At 46.0% G+C, this 13530-nt stretch overlaps 1 pseudogene; it reads right to left on the bottom strand.

Annotated features, from left to right (window-relative positions):
* Positions 1-492: 492 nt before the first annotated feature.
* Positions 493-13530, bottom strand: part of LOC121432300 — a 118897-nt pseudogene continuing 105859 nt past the window's right edge.

Genomic DNA, 13530 nt, shown 5'->3' on the forward strand with positions numbered 1-13530 from the left:
TAAGCAGAGCCCAGAGTCGGGAATCTGGACTGAGAGGTGGGGGAGCGCTGGAGAAATGAAGCACATGAGGACAAACTAGATGCAGACACTAGCTCTTGTCACCTGCTCCAAGCTTTTCCGTTCAGGGCTGAGTGAACCTTCACCGCTCCTTTGAGGTCTAGGTAGGGGTCAGGCTGGCAAGGCTGTGGACCCAGGCATCTGGGCAATTGCTAGTCTAGAAGTTGTTGTGAAGATATTTTGTGGGTGTGATCAGCATCTACAGTTGTCTGATCGGAAGTCACCCTGACAAGGTGTGTCATTCAATAGCCAGAAGGTCTGAAGAGTAAAACCCTGGTGCTCCCCTAAGAAGGGGCTGTGCCTCAAGACTGTCACCTAGAAATCCTACCTGCTTTGTAACATGACTGGCCTGGGTTACAGGCTTTAGGTGGGCTGATCTTTACAATACGGTTAACACATATCAAGAAAACATCATTCCCTGAGGACTCCTGCCATTCACAGCCCATAATTACCAACCTCAGGGCTGTCCTGCAGGTAGAGACTTACGGTAGTCTTAGCATCAGTTAAGTGGGATGCTACTATGGGATCTTCCTGCATGACTGTTCTCCAGAACTTAAGAGTATGGGCTACATACTCATTGAGTTCCAATGATGACAGTCATTGAAACCAAGGCCACATAAAGTAATCAATCATATAGAGAGAATCCCCACCAAAGAAGGCTGCCTTCTGATTAGTCATCGCCTCCTCTAACTTGTGGAATTAGTTTCTCAATTCTTTTTTTTTTTTTTATGCCAGAAAGTCCTCCTTCCTTTTCTCCACCCCAGTAAGCTTGTAAGCAAAGGCAGAGCCTCAGAGAATCTCTCGAAGGTCATCCTCTGGCAAACTTTCCTGTAAGGGTCATCTGTAAACAACTTCTCTTGGTATTCCTCCTCCAGGTACTCACAAGTGATGATAGATTTGGGGATCAAGTGACCCTGACTGTCCCCCAGAACTGCCACCAGCCAGTCCAATTCTTCTTGAAAAATTACTTGGGCTTGTTTTTCAGATTGAGATAGATGAGTTCAGGCCAGATTCCCTTGGGCTTCAGGACCATCAGCACCTTTTTAATGAAGGGGCAGAACCTCAGTCTGTAGACATGGATTTTGCCCTTCTAGATGGACCAGGAGGGGGTGGGGCACACTTCCTTTCCTCAAGCTCCAGGCAGATACTGCGGACATCATTGTGCAGGCTGAGAGCCACAAGGGTCCCATTTTTGTTTGTGTGTGGCTCCAGCAAGTGAGAGAATCTTGAGGCACGTGACCCAAAGACAAACCTATATTGCCTGCAAAGGGCTACTAAGAGGACAAACATTTGCTACGGGGGATTCTGCTGAGGTTTCAGACAGAGACAGAGGAGAAACTAGAATTGTGCTACCAAAGCCCAGGGGCTTCTGGGCCCAGCAGAAGCTGGAAGAGGCAAGAAGGACATTCTCTGAGAGACCCTGGAAGGAGCCCAGCCATACCAGTATTTTAATTTTGAACTTCTAGCTCACAGAGCTGTAAAGAGAATGACATTTCTGAATCTTTTTTGAGGGGTGATGAAAATTTGGTAACAGCAAAGAGTTTCTGAAGGTGAAACAGTCAACAATTAGTTTAAAAATTAAATCCACAGTGATTGTAGGCATGTGGGCAGTCCTCACCTGTGTTGCTTTGCTAAGCTTTATTGTAGCCTCATCTGTGAACACAATATGCACGCTTTATACTGTGTCTGCCATCCCAACAAGTGAAGACATCTCAGGTTCTAGGCTTCCAAGGCAGCCTTTTCACAGTTTGATTACTGTGCCTGTGTATTAACACCTAAATATATATGTGTGTCCCTCTACCCGTGGTGATGGCAATCTGAGATTGCACACAAACACACGAGACGGTGATGGAACATTGTATGTGAAACACTCTGTAAGATCTCACAGGTAGATGCAGCCGTGGGTTACATAAGAACATCTTGGTAAGGATGGACATGGATGTTCATGCATGGACATGCATGGTGAATCCACAAGATGCGCTGCATCTGGACATTGTGCCTACCTTGGTTTGTGTAAATATATTCTCGTGTGCTCCTATAAAACAAATTTCACCTAATGGCCCAGTTTTCAAAATATTCATGTCATTATTGACACCGGACTGTATAGGTAATCAAACTCTCTGGCAGGCAAATGGAGTCTTTAGTCCTAAAGTTCTGCCGTGACCTGGCTGAACACGGTAGGAGGAGCCCTGGAACCTGGGGCTATTTTCATGCAAAGCTCACTCTCACAACTGCTTTTCTGCTCTGCCCTTTTGTGAATGTTGTAGGTACTTAGTAAACAAGTTCCTTATGGAGTGAAAGATCTTGTCTTTGGCTTCTTCTTACGCATAACTCGGGTGAGTTTGAACACTGGATTCTGTATACCCATCATTCATATGTAAATATTAGGCCAGAATACTTCTAGCATGTTCCTCACCCTGCCTCTCTGTGTTCCTAGGACGTGTTAAGATATTCCAAGAACTGATTATGCTTCGGGAACAAGAAAGCACTCAAATGATTCCCTATCTCAGAGAGCTCACACGGAACACAAAGCATGCTCCACGTCTTTGTGCAGATGACGTCTGTTTCTGAAGATCAAGACTTTCACTGGCTATAGTCACATTTTCCCATCCTTCCTACCCAGGCTTTGAAAGCTTTAAAACAAAGGCTAAAAAAAGATGAACAGAGAAAGACAAAACACAGGAAAGAGTTTGAGGGTACAACCAATCACCCTGGTATAATAGCCTTCCACATAGCCCACAGCCAGAAAAGGCTGGTTATAACATCCCTGGCTAAGACATCAGATATGGTGGTACCCGCATTTAATCCCAGTAATGGGGACGCAGAGGCAGAAGGATCTCTGAATTGGAGGCCAGCTAGGTCTATATAGCAGGTTCCAGGCACCCCTGCCACCGCTGCTGCCACCACCATCACCACCACCACCACCTGCTCAGGGGAATCGAATACCTGGCCTGAGTGGAGTTCTAACATTCCCTCTAGGCTGAGTCAGTCCCTTTGGCTAAGGGACTGCTCCTTAAGCCATGCTAAAGAGATGGGTGGGATATTCGTTCCTTAATGAGTTACTGTTCTTTTCCCTTCTGATCCCCACCCTTAGTGCATGCAGAAGCTTGTGGGTTGTGCAGCCATGGAGGGCTGAGTGTATTACTTTCCAGAAAAGTGTAACTTTCCCCTTTCCCTTCCTGTCCATCTTCTTTCTAAACATGCTTTCCTTAATAGTTTGAGTTCCCCCAATCCCCAACATTTTGGCTTCTGAACTGGCTGGTTTTATGCATCTCCTTGGCGCAAGCTAGCGTCATCAGAGAGGAAGGAGCCTCATTTGGGGAAATGCCTTCGTTGGATCCAGCTGTAAGGCATTTTCTCAATTAGTGATCAGTGGGAGAAGGCCCAGCCCATGGTGAGCATTGCCATCCCTGGATTGGTGAGCATACCAGAGGAAACAAGCCGGTAGGCAGCTCCCCTCCAGGTTCTAGCTCTGCTTGAGTTCCTGTTCTGTCCTCTCCGATGATGGATTATGATCTGGAAGCATAAGCCAAATAAGCTCTTTCCTCCCCAATTTTCTTTATGGTCATGGTATTTTGTTGCAGCATCAGAAACCCTAACTAAGACAGAAATTGGTACCAGCATGGTCGCATGTTGCTGAGACAGACCTGATCATGTTTTGGGGAGGATTATGGAAAGACTTTGTTACTTTGGGCTAAAGGAACTATTGAGTGTTAAGAGTTCAATGGGATGTTCTTTAGGGGCATGGAAGATAAGAATGTTGAGAATGTGGAGGCTTGACTTTGCAGAGTTTCAGAGGGAAGTTTAAAGACTATTGGTGTTATTTTGAATTAAGATCCCGTGGTTCTGATCAGCTGGGGCTGAAGAATCAGCTGTGACGAACAAGATCCCAGAATTGCCAAAGCAAAAGTTTGCTTTGTCGGGATACTTGACACTGGTCGGCTGGAGCTAAGAAATTAGTGGAAGTTAAGAAGAGACCAACATTATGGAGGTGGCATCTTCTGAGTATTTCCTGAGAGCCCAGAGAAGCTATGTTCCACAGGTGGCCAAGGTTGTCCCTCGTGCTGGCAGCTAGACATGGCAATGTGCCAGCACCACCCAGGTGATGCTGGTTTTGAAAGCACAAAGGGGTCATGGAGAGCAGCCGAGGCTTGGTACTGCGAGAGGCTATTGGTAAAGCAGCCTGAGTGGCAGGTGATGGCCCCACTAAAGAGGTCATGCAAAGAAGCTGAGGCTTGGCACCATGTGGAGAGCCTACTGGGGAAAGGGCAGCCTCGATGTAGCAGAAGACCCTAGCATCTTGGAGATGGCAGTATCATGGGATGACCATAAAAAACAGGAGTCGTGGAGCCGGCCAGCATTAGAAGACAAGCTGTGTGTGCTGCAGAGGGCGGAGCTGGAGAAGTGACCCAAGTCCTTTGGAGGAGCCCAGAAGATGGTGAGTAGGTCCCAGACATTGGCTGGAATTTGGTTGCTTTGATTTGATTTGTGACTGGGATGATTTTCCCCTCTTGAAGTAAGGCACAGTTGAGAGACTTTGAATTTTAAAAGATTGGCTATTTTAAAGGGACTGAAATTTTATGTATTCAAATTCATAACAACTGTGGGACTTTTAAAATTATATTTTTAATGTGATACCTAGGTGATGAATAAGAAAAAAAAGGTTGTGGCTTAATAGTGATGTATTTGTGTGTCAAGTTGACATGGGGTCAGTTGTACGGGGTGGTTTTGTGTGTCAGTTTGACACAGCTAGAACCATCAGAGAGAAAGGAGTCTCTGTTGAGAAAATGCCTTCATGGCATCAGTTCTAAGGCATTTTCTTAATTAGTGATCAGTGGGGGAGGGTAGCAGCTGGTGTCATCTCTGGGCTGGAATCTCAGGTTCTATAAGAAAGCAGGCTGAGCAAGCCATGGGAAGCAAGCCAGTAAACAGCACCCGTCTATGGCCTCTGCATCAGCTCCTGCCTCTGGGATCCTGCCCTGTTTGAGTCTGTGACCTGACTTCTTTCAGTGATGCCCTATAATGTGCAAGTATAAGCCAAACAAACCCTTTTCTCCCCAGCTTGATTTATGGTCATGGTGTTTTGTCACAGCAGTAGAAACCCTAAAACACCTCCTTTACGCTTCCCCAGAATGCCCCCTGTGGCAGTGGCAGCATGTCTGCCATGTGTTGATCTCTATGCCAGCTTCCTAGCTAGGGCTTTTCCCCTCCTTTCCTCTGGTACATCCTCTGGCTAGCAGCTGAGGTTTACATTTTGTCTCCCTTAGGGTTTGTCTTTTAGGCTAGTGTAAAATGGTGCTTGCAATTGGGTCTATTTAAATTTTTTTTATTAATAAGACTGAGAACCAAGGGAAACCCAACTGCCCTTGTATTAGTGCCTCAAAGAAAGGAAGACAGATGGACAAACAGCAACCAAGAACAAGAAGGAAAAAACAATGCCTGGCTATGAGATGACCACCTCTCCAACCTTCTCCTTTGCTCTCAGCATACAAAGGCCAAAGGCAAGGAGTAGTAGATGCATTCTTCTGAGGGTTAGAAACCCAGGGTGGTGACTGAGTGGGTATGTGCTGGGGAAAGGAATAGGCGATGGCTTACTGACGGTAGAAACTGAGCCTTCTCATCTGAACTCAAGTTGCTGATCCACAGGAGTTCACTAAGAATTGGAGCCAAAGGGGGATGAAGCCAAAAGGGATTGTGAAACCTGGAAAGGGCGCAGGATAGAAGCAGGAGCTATGCAGGCACCGGGGATAGCCTGGAATGATGCCAGAGGCAGATTGTGGGGACGGGTGGTGTTTCAGGCTGTCAACACACGCAGGAATGCTGGGTGGATGTCAGGAGATGGAGCCCGGCGGACAGTAAATACGACTGGCTCAAGGCCTGCTCTTGACCATTCCATTAGCCTCCTGGGGCCCAGGCAAGGAGGTCTTTCTCAGCAACTGCTTGGAAGTCAGCTCTCCTTCTGCGTGGCCCTCTCCGTGTCCAAATGGCTTCACCAGAAGCCTTGGCAGTGAGTTCAGAGCTCAGAATAGAGATGAAGAACTGGGGGCCAGAGCTTCAATAAATAGGAAGGATGGCCTTTAATTTTCAGGATATGGTTCTATTTGGGAAAGCAGCCTATATTCAACAGAGGAAGTAGCTCTACCTGCCCCTTTGAGAGCTGCAGACACATCTATTATGCCAGCCTTAGCGTTTGGGTTCCAGTTGATTCTGTGAAAAGCATGGTGTTCTTAATTATAGTGGGTGAAGCTGGTCTGTCTCTATACCCAGATATATGTATGAGCCTGTCTGCTTCTGTCTGAATATAAACCCATGGCTCTCCCCTAACAGCTGCATCCCCATTTCAGGCCCCGAGAGAGCAGTAAATCCTTGAGAGTTTAGTCAGCGTTGGCAGGAGCCCTCCCTCAGTGGAACAGCTCTGACATCTGTAGGATCTTTCTTCTTCCCCTTTCTCTCTTCCTGTACTGCTGGCCTTTTAGAATGGACTGCGAAGTGTAAAGCACTAGCAAGTTGCCATGAGCATGATCCACTCATTCACGAAAGAGACATTCACTGAACACCTAGGGATGTGCAGATGCCAGGCTGAGTACAGGCGATACGCGTGGGAGGGAGACATGCTCACAATTCTCCGGATGGCAGAAGGCTGGGGCAGAGATAAAGCAAATACAGTTGGCCCTCGTAGTTCCAGATTGGGATCTGCAGATTCACCAGCAGTCACTCTTTGGGGAAAAGAATTACTTCTGCAGTGAAAAGGTAGAGATTAGCTTTTTATTCCTTAAACAACACAACAATTTCACAACCTTTACACTGTATTGGGTGTTAGAATGCATGTAGGAATGACTTAGGGGATATGGAGGATATGCATAGTTTATGTGAAAATCTGCTGTGGTTTTATATAAGAGAATTTAACAGACAAGAATTTTGGTATCCATGAAGGTTCAGGCATCCATACCAGGCGGGTGGTTGGTGTAAATATACATTATCAGAGGGTTAAGAGAATGAAAGAGAGTGAGAGACAATGAGAGAGAGAGAGAGAGAGAGAGAGAGAGAGAGAGAGAGAGAGTCGTGAACTAACGCTATTGAAAATGGTGTTCAGGTTGGTTTGTAGAACAGGAGGCCTTCTGGGCCCGAAGTCTGGTGTGACTGAAGGAAACAAACAGGACAGGTAAGTCAACTCTATTCTTACAATGCTCAATGAGAGAGATTAGCATGGCTTCCAGATAAAGATAGTGAGTGCCAGGTCACCATGGGTCTCAGTATTCAAGATAGGTGCTCAGTTATTTTCACCACGGAATTTTTTTTTTATTATTATTGGTACTTTTCAAAATTGTTGTGATTTCAGAAATCACACTCTGGCTGTACCAGAGAGCTATTGCCCTCTGAATGGTTAAGCAGATAAACTGAGGAAATGACAAAGTAAATAAGACATACCAGGCTGGCCGGGTGAGCTGATGTAAACCTCTAGCTCAGGTGCTATAGGACGTAAGAAAGGAGACACCGGTCATTCAGAGCCTGGCGAGAGGCAGGAAGGCAGCTTGCACACGGGTTTGTGGTAGTAAGTGAAGGTACAGGTAGTGAGTCTGGAACATCCAAGTGTCTTGGTTTTCAATGCACTAATTGCCCACCAGCTAGAGTACCTGCCATTGGAGTACACACCTTGAAGGAGTATATTTCCAAGCTCCACTCTGTCATCAACTAGAAGCCAGGGCAGGAACTCAGGCCACATCACATTCAAAATCAGGGACAGAGAGAACTGATTTTCTGTGCTCTAGATCAGGGCCTAACACTAGGGGATGGTGACACCCACTTTCAGGCTGGGTCTTCCCATCAGTGAAGGCAAGCAAGATAATTCCTCATTGATACTTTCTTCCCAGAACTCGACACCTGACCCTACCCCTGTGTGGCTCTTGCTTAGTTTTTCTTGATCTGACTTGCCTTGCGCCTAGCTAGATGATGACTTTGAACTTCTCATCCCTCTGCTTCAACAATCAGAGGGCTTAGATTTCCCTTCCCCCAGGATGGTGTACTTTGAATTCAGGGGCCAATACATGCTAGGCAGGTACTTTACCGTCCAAGCTCATCCCCGGCTCAAATTTCTCCTTTATATAGTAACACTATTCCTATGAGATTAGGACCCTAGTCTAATCAAATCATTTAAACTTGATTACCACTTTAAGGACCCTGCTTTTACACAAGGGCACAAATTCTGATAGTTACAGGTTAAGATTCCAACCATGAGCTTGGGACCATCCTCAAAATCATCCAAAAAATGTTTCAATTGCTACTTGTAACTGTCAGTGAACCTTGAGGGCTGGCCTCTGCAAGGCACTATCATATTAATCTTCTCTAAACACTGGGCCATTGATAGCGATGACCTTATTTTGCAAAGGAAGAAATGGAGCTGAGGAGAGGGAGACCAGCTGTTTGGAGGTTGCTAAATGGAAGCCAGTGGCAGCTACCTTCCTAATGCACGTGGTCCATGCATCATCCTTTATGTTCCTATTCCTACAATGGATGGCAAAAGCTGGACTGAGTCCCTTCAAGCCCTTCCAGGTTTCCGAGATGCTATGTGTCTGCAGGGAAAGCAGTGAAAGCCTTCTTTGGCTTCCCCGTTGTTCTCAAGAAAATGCAAGTCTGCAACCCTCCCAGAAAGAGAGATATGCATGTATTGAATTAGTAACAGGATCCTGGAGTGCCGGCTGTCTCTTTGTATTCATGGCTTTTCAGAGTTGGAGGTGCAGTGCAGCGCAGGAGGAAGAGGTGAGAGGAGGACAGGGGATTGTGTAATTGCTGCAGGAAGAAAGCCAAGCAGAAAAGAGAAGATGTGAGTGGCATCAGTCCGAAACACAGGCTGCTGTGGAGCGACAGGATGAATGCAGAATTGCCCTGAAATGGTCATGGAGCCCAGAACTGGGGGAATTACTGCCTTTTGCAGTTCTGCTGGAGGCATGAGCTAGAGACTCCAGAAATGATCAGCTCAGCTCAGCTCTGAGATGCTGAAGCAGTCTGCCTGCCTGGAGAGGTTTCTTGGGCTCTGCACTCACACAAGGCCCGAGATCCTGCTCTATGGGGCTCAGAACCCACGGGGGACTGCAGATCACCAGGAGATGGCCTGTCCCCTGTGGAGACAATGAAGGGAAAGCTCAGGACAGGATGCAGGGCAGCTGTGGATGCAGGGAAGGGGTTGAGGGTCCCTAAGGAAGATGACCGAATCTCAAGAGGCAAAAGGTTACATTGTGAACCAAAGGTACTTGTGAAGACCAGCACACAGGACACAGAACACATTTCCACTAAGGTTATGTGTGTGTCTTTTGGGACAAATGATGTCACGCATCTCCTGGAGTGTTACATACCTCATGGAGTGTTACAGCACACCGCTGCCTACCGCCTTCCAATGGAGTCTCAGAGGACCTGAATACCACATGATCTCTGAGCATTGACACACTAGGCCTAGAGTCGCCAAATTTATACTTAGCTGAATATGAATCAGAAAAATCAAAGCACTTCAAGGAAAGGATTAATTATTAAGAATGAAAGTGTCTATTAAAACTTAGCACTTAGGAGAGAGCCACAAATTGGCTCTGAGTATAATGGCAAACAGAAGTGGACTAAGTCACGGAATTCTTCTGCTGCGGTATCATCTGGCAAAATGTTAGCTTGCCCAAAAAAATCACAAGAGAAGTTTGCAGAGCCCCTCCTAAGCATTGAAATTCTTGCACTGCCCTCTTGTGCGAACACCCAGTGATTAGCCAAACACTTGGGAACATCCCCTGCTGTTGCAAAGTTTTATGTTCTGCCTTCCTGCTGATAGCAGCAAGCTTAGTTTGTGAAATAAAGAAGAGGCAGGGATTTAAAAAGAGATCTAGTCATCCAAATAACCTCACATGGCCCACACTGTGCTAACACACATATCAGCAAAACCAACCACATTACTAGAGATGTTTTCCCCCCTTGGCATAGAAGCCTTTTTTTCCCTTTGTAATGGTAATCCCAAAGAGGATTTTTTTAAGAAGAAAATTAAATATTGATGGACTTGTGCATGATAATGCATCTTAAGTCATTGTGAAACACTCTTAAGGAAACAGAATGGTTCTTTGAAGGTGACCTCCCTACCTCTAAACACTTTAACTTCTATTCAAGCTGTATTTTTTACTGTTAAATTATACATCTGATAGGGAACCCTGCTTCAAGGGCAAGTATTTTAAAAATTGAATCCTGTCTCGTACTGTTCTTCAGGCTTGAGAACGGGTAGCAAAAGTGTTTTAAGCATTTCAGCCAGGAAGGATTTAATCCAAAGAATTGGTTACAGGTACTGCTTGAAGTCAGAAGAACAGGATGGAGAGGGACAAGGAAAAGGTGGCTATGGCCATCACAAGGGGACAACAGGAGGAGAGTCTAAGCTCACCAAGGCCAAGAACTAAGAAGATACTCAGAATCTAGATGGTGGGGGAAAGGGTAAATGGCCCAGCATTTTAAACTTTGGCATTCTTGCTTCTGCTCAGTTAAGGCCATGTTGAGTACAGAGCCATCAGGAAGGGAGCTGGGTACTGCAGGGTACACAACCTGCCCCGTGTGAGGCAAAGGAGAGGACGGGGGGGGGGTGCAAGGAGCCAGCAGGGTCTGTTCTGTCTTTCATGACTTGACTCACTGAGCTGAGATGGAGAGAAATCATGGCGCCCTGTTACCAAGACTGGTAGGTAGAGAAATGGGAAATCCAGCCTCAATCTGGAACACTGACCTTCTCAGCCCTCCTGCTTCCTCTGTACTACTCCGCCCCTGTCCCTCCATCCCCATCTTTTTCTCATCCTGGATTCTGCCTGAATGTTTTATTTTATTTCTTGTTACCATTCTTTTTTTTTCTGACACTATATGTGTTCCTTTCTGTCCTTCTGAAATCCCTAGGGTGTGACAGGGCCCCTCCCTGACAAGCATCTTTGTGGGGAGGAGTCCCAAATCTAGACAAGAGAGCTTGTGTTTGGCACCAAGAGCCAAAGGGCTTAGCTAGGTATTCCCTTCTTTCTGCCATCACCATCTGATAGTCTGTAATCCCCGACACTCTAGAGCATGGGTTCTCAACCTTTCTAATGCTACAACCAATTAATACAGTTCCTCGTGTTGTGGTAACCCCCAAACATACAAGTATTTTCACTACTACTTCAAAACTATAATTTTGCTACCGTTATGAATCATAATGTAAGTATCTGTGTTCCCTGATAGACATGGGTGACCCCCTCAAAGGGTCAGGACCCACAGGTTGAGAACCACTGCTTTAGGGTCTAGAGCGAGTCTTTCATGTAATTTGCTGCATATAGTGGGTGCCCAGGTTTTACAGTCAGACTCAGAATCTGCTTTTCAACTTACTAAATACTTAAGACTTGACAATTTGTTGTTTTGTGGCTTTGTTTTTGTTTTTTTATTTCTGCTTCTGCTCTCCAGTTTTGTTTTGTCAGTTGGCTTTGAAACAGGTTGACTAGGGAGCCAAGGAGGAACTTTGTTTCTCACCCGCATGCCTCTACCTCCCCAGTGGGAGATTATTAGCCTATACAACCATGCTTGTTTTTACCAGGTGTTGGAGATTGAACTCCCACGTTTTGTGAATTCTAGGCAATGATCCTCCCAAGTGAGCTACAACCCCATCTTCTTGCTTTGGACTTGAGATAGTTTTCTTTTGCAGCAAAGACTGATCTGAAACTCTTGTGGTCCTCCAGCCACTGCTTCCTGTGTGCTGGGATTATACCAAGAGCTAACTATCTGGATCATCATGTCTTCCCAGTGGCCGTCCCTAGAGCTACCCTCTTAATTTTATGCTCACGTGACTAACCTTCATGTCTTTTAAGATGGGGCTTGAATGTTACCTGATCCCCCAAGGATGCTCCCACAACCACAACTTGTGCCATGCATTTCTGGTCCTCCTTCCTTCCTCTGTTGAACAGCCCTTTCATCCCTAGCCTGTGGCATATTGTCACATACTGGGTGCTGTATTGACCTGACAGGGCTAAGTGGGGTGCCCTCATATATATCTCAATGGTACTAGGATGTACATCATTCTTGCCACTCAAGTGGAAGCACCCCTGGGGCCATCTTTGTCCTCATAACAACCATGAAAAGACCAGGCACCTGCGTCGCAGCTTGCCTTTGGAACTCCACTTGGATTGTGTTGCCTGCACGTGCGTTTGGAGGAGCCATCTGCTCCGCGTGTGGAGTGCACCTGTATTTCCCCTCACACACCTGTCTCCATTGTCAGACAGGAGACAGTAAATTATTAACCTATCCACAAGTGAGGGGGAGTAAGAGAGAGCCTCTCAAAGTCCCATGAGCAGAGGCTGGACTCTGGCTCTGTTGTTCAAGCCATCCCTTGACTGCAGTCCCTCACCTGGCCAGTTCACTGCGTGGAGACAGCTAGATGCTGTAGGAGTTACTTTTTTTGCATAATTATGGACACGTGGTCACAGTAACTAGTAGCAACCACTTAAAGAAAGGAAGCCTAATTTTGCAGAGGGGTGTAGCCATCACAAGGCAACATAGAGAACTGGCTCAGTCCCTAGCAATTGGTGGAACCTGTTTATATCACAGAGGAACAAGGACCAGAAAGCAAGATTGAAAGTGGGCAGGGCTACCATCTCTCAGCAAACCTACCTGAGCGAATTTCTTCCTCCAGCTAAGTCTCACCTCCTAATTGTTTCAAGGTCTCCTCCCAAATAATACCACCTGTTGGGGGAACATTCTTAAAAGATATGAACCTCTGTGGGATGTTTTAAGTTCAAGTGATAGAAGATGCCGAGAGGACTGGAATTCAAAACCCAAGCTCCTCAGCCAACCCTGTAAAACTGGCTTGCCATTTGTGTGTCCATTCAATGGCCTGGCCATTCCTCCTCCAGCCTGTGGCCCTCAGGGCTGAGGATATCTACACAAGGGTTCTATATGGATACTTTTATTCACAGTTGTGCCAGGTGCTTTAAGCCCTTGTACATTGCTTTTGAGAATTGTCAATATCCCTTAGAGCCTGGCATTTTATATGGACACCTATGGGCTCCTTGACACTTGCAGAAAGAGCTCTTGCTTTTGGCTGGCCCTGAGGCTAACTCTGATTTAAGGACTAAAGATAGGAATAAAATCACATGCATTCCCATGAGTGTGTCCTCTCTACTTGCTCTGCTCCCTATCTATAGATGGACATTTTTGTCCCACCTGGTCCCAGAACCATTCAGTTTTAAAGAAACACAGAGGCTTATATTAATTATAACCTGTTTGGTCTATTAGCTCAGGCTTATTATTTACTAGCTCTTATAACTCATATTAACCCATAATTCTTCTCTACATTTAGCAATGTAGCTTGGTACCTTTTCTCAGCAAGGCATTCTCATCTTGCTTCCTCTGTGTCTGGGTGAAGGCTGCTTCTCTATCTTTCCTCTTCCAGAATTCTCCTAGTCTGGTTATCCCACCTATACTTCCTGCCTGGCTACTAGCCAATCAGCA

The sequence above is a fragment of the Microtus oregoni genome, unplaced genomic scaffold (assembly GCF_018167655.1).
Source record: "Microtus oregoni isolate MIOR12 unplaced genomic scaffold, Mior012 000034F_ref0000314, whole genome shotgun sequence".
NCBI classification, from domain to species: domain Eukaryota; kingdom Metazoa; phylum Chordata; class Mammalia; order Rodentia; family Cricetidae; genus Microtus; species Microtus oregoni.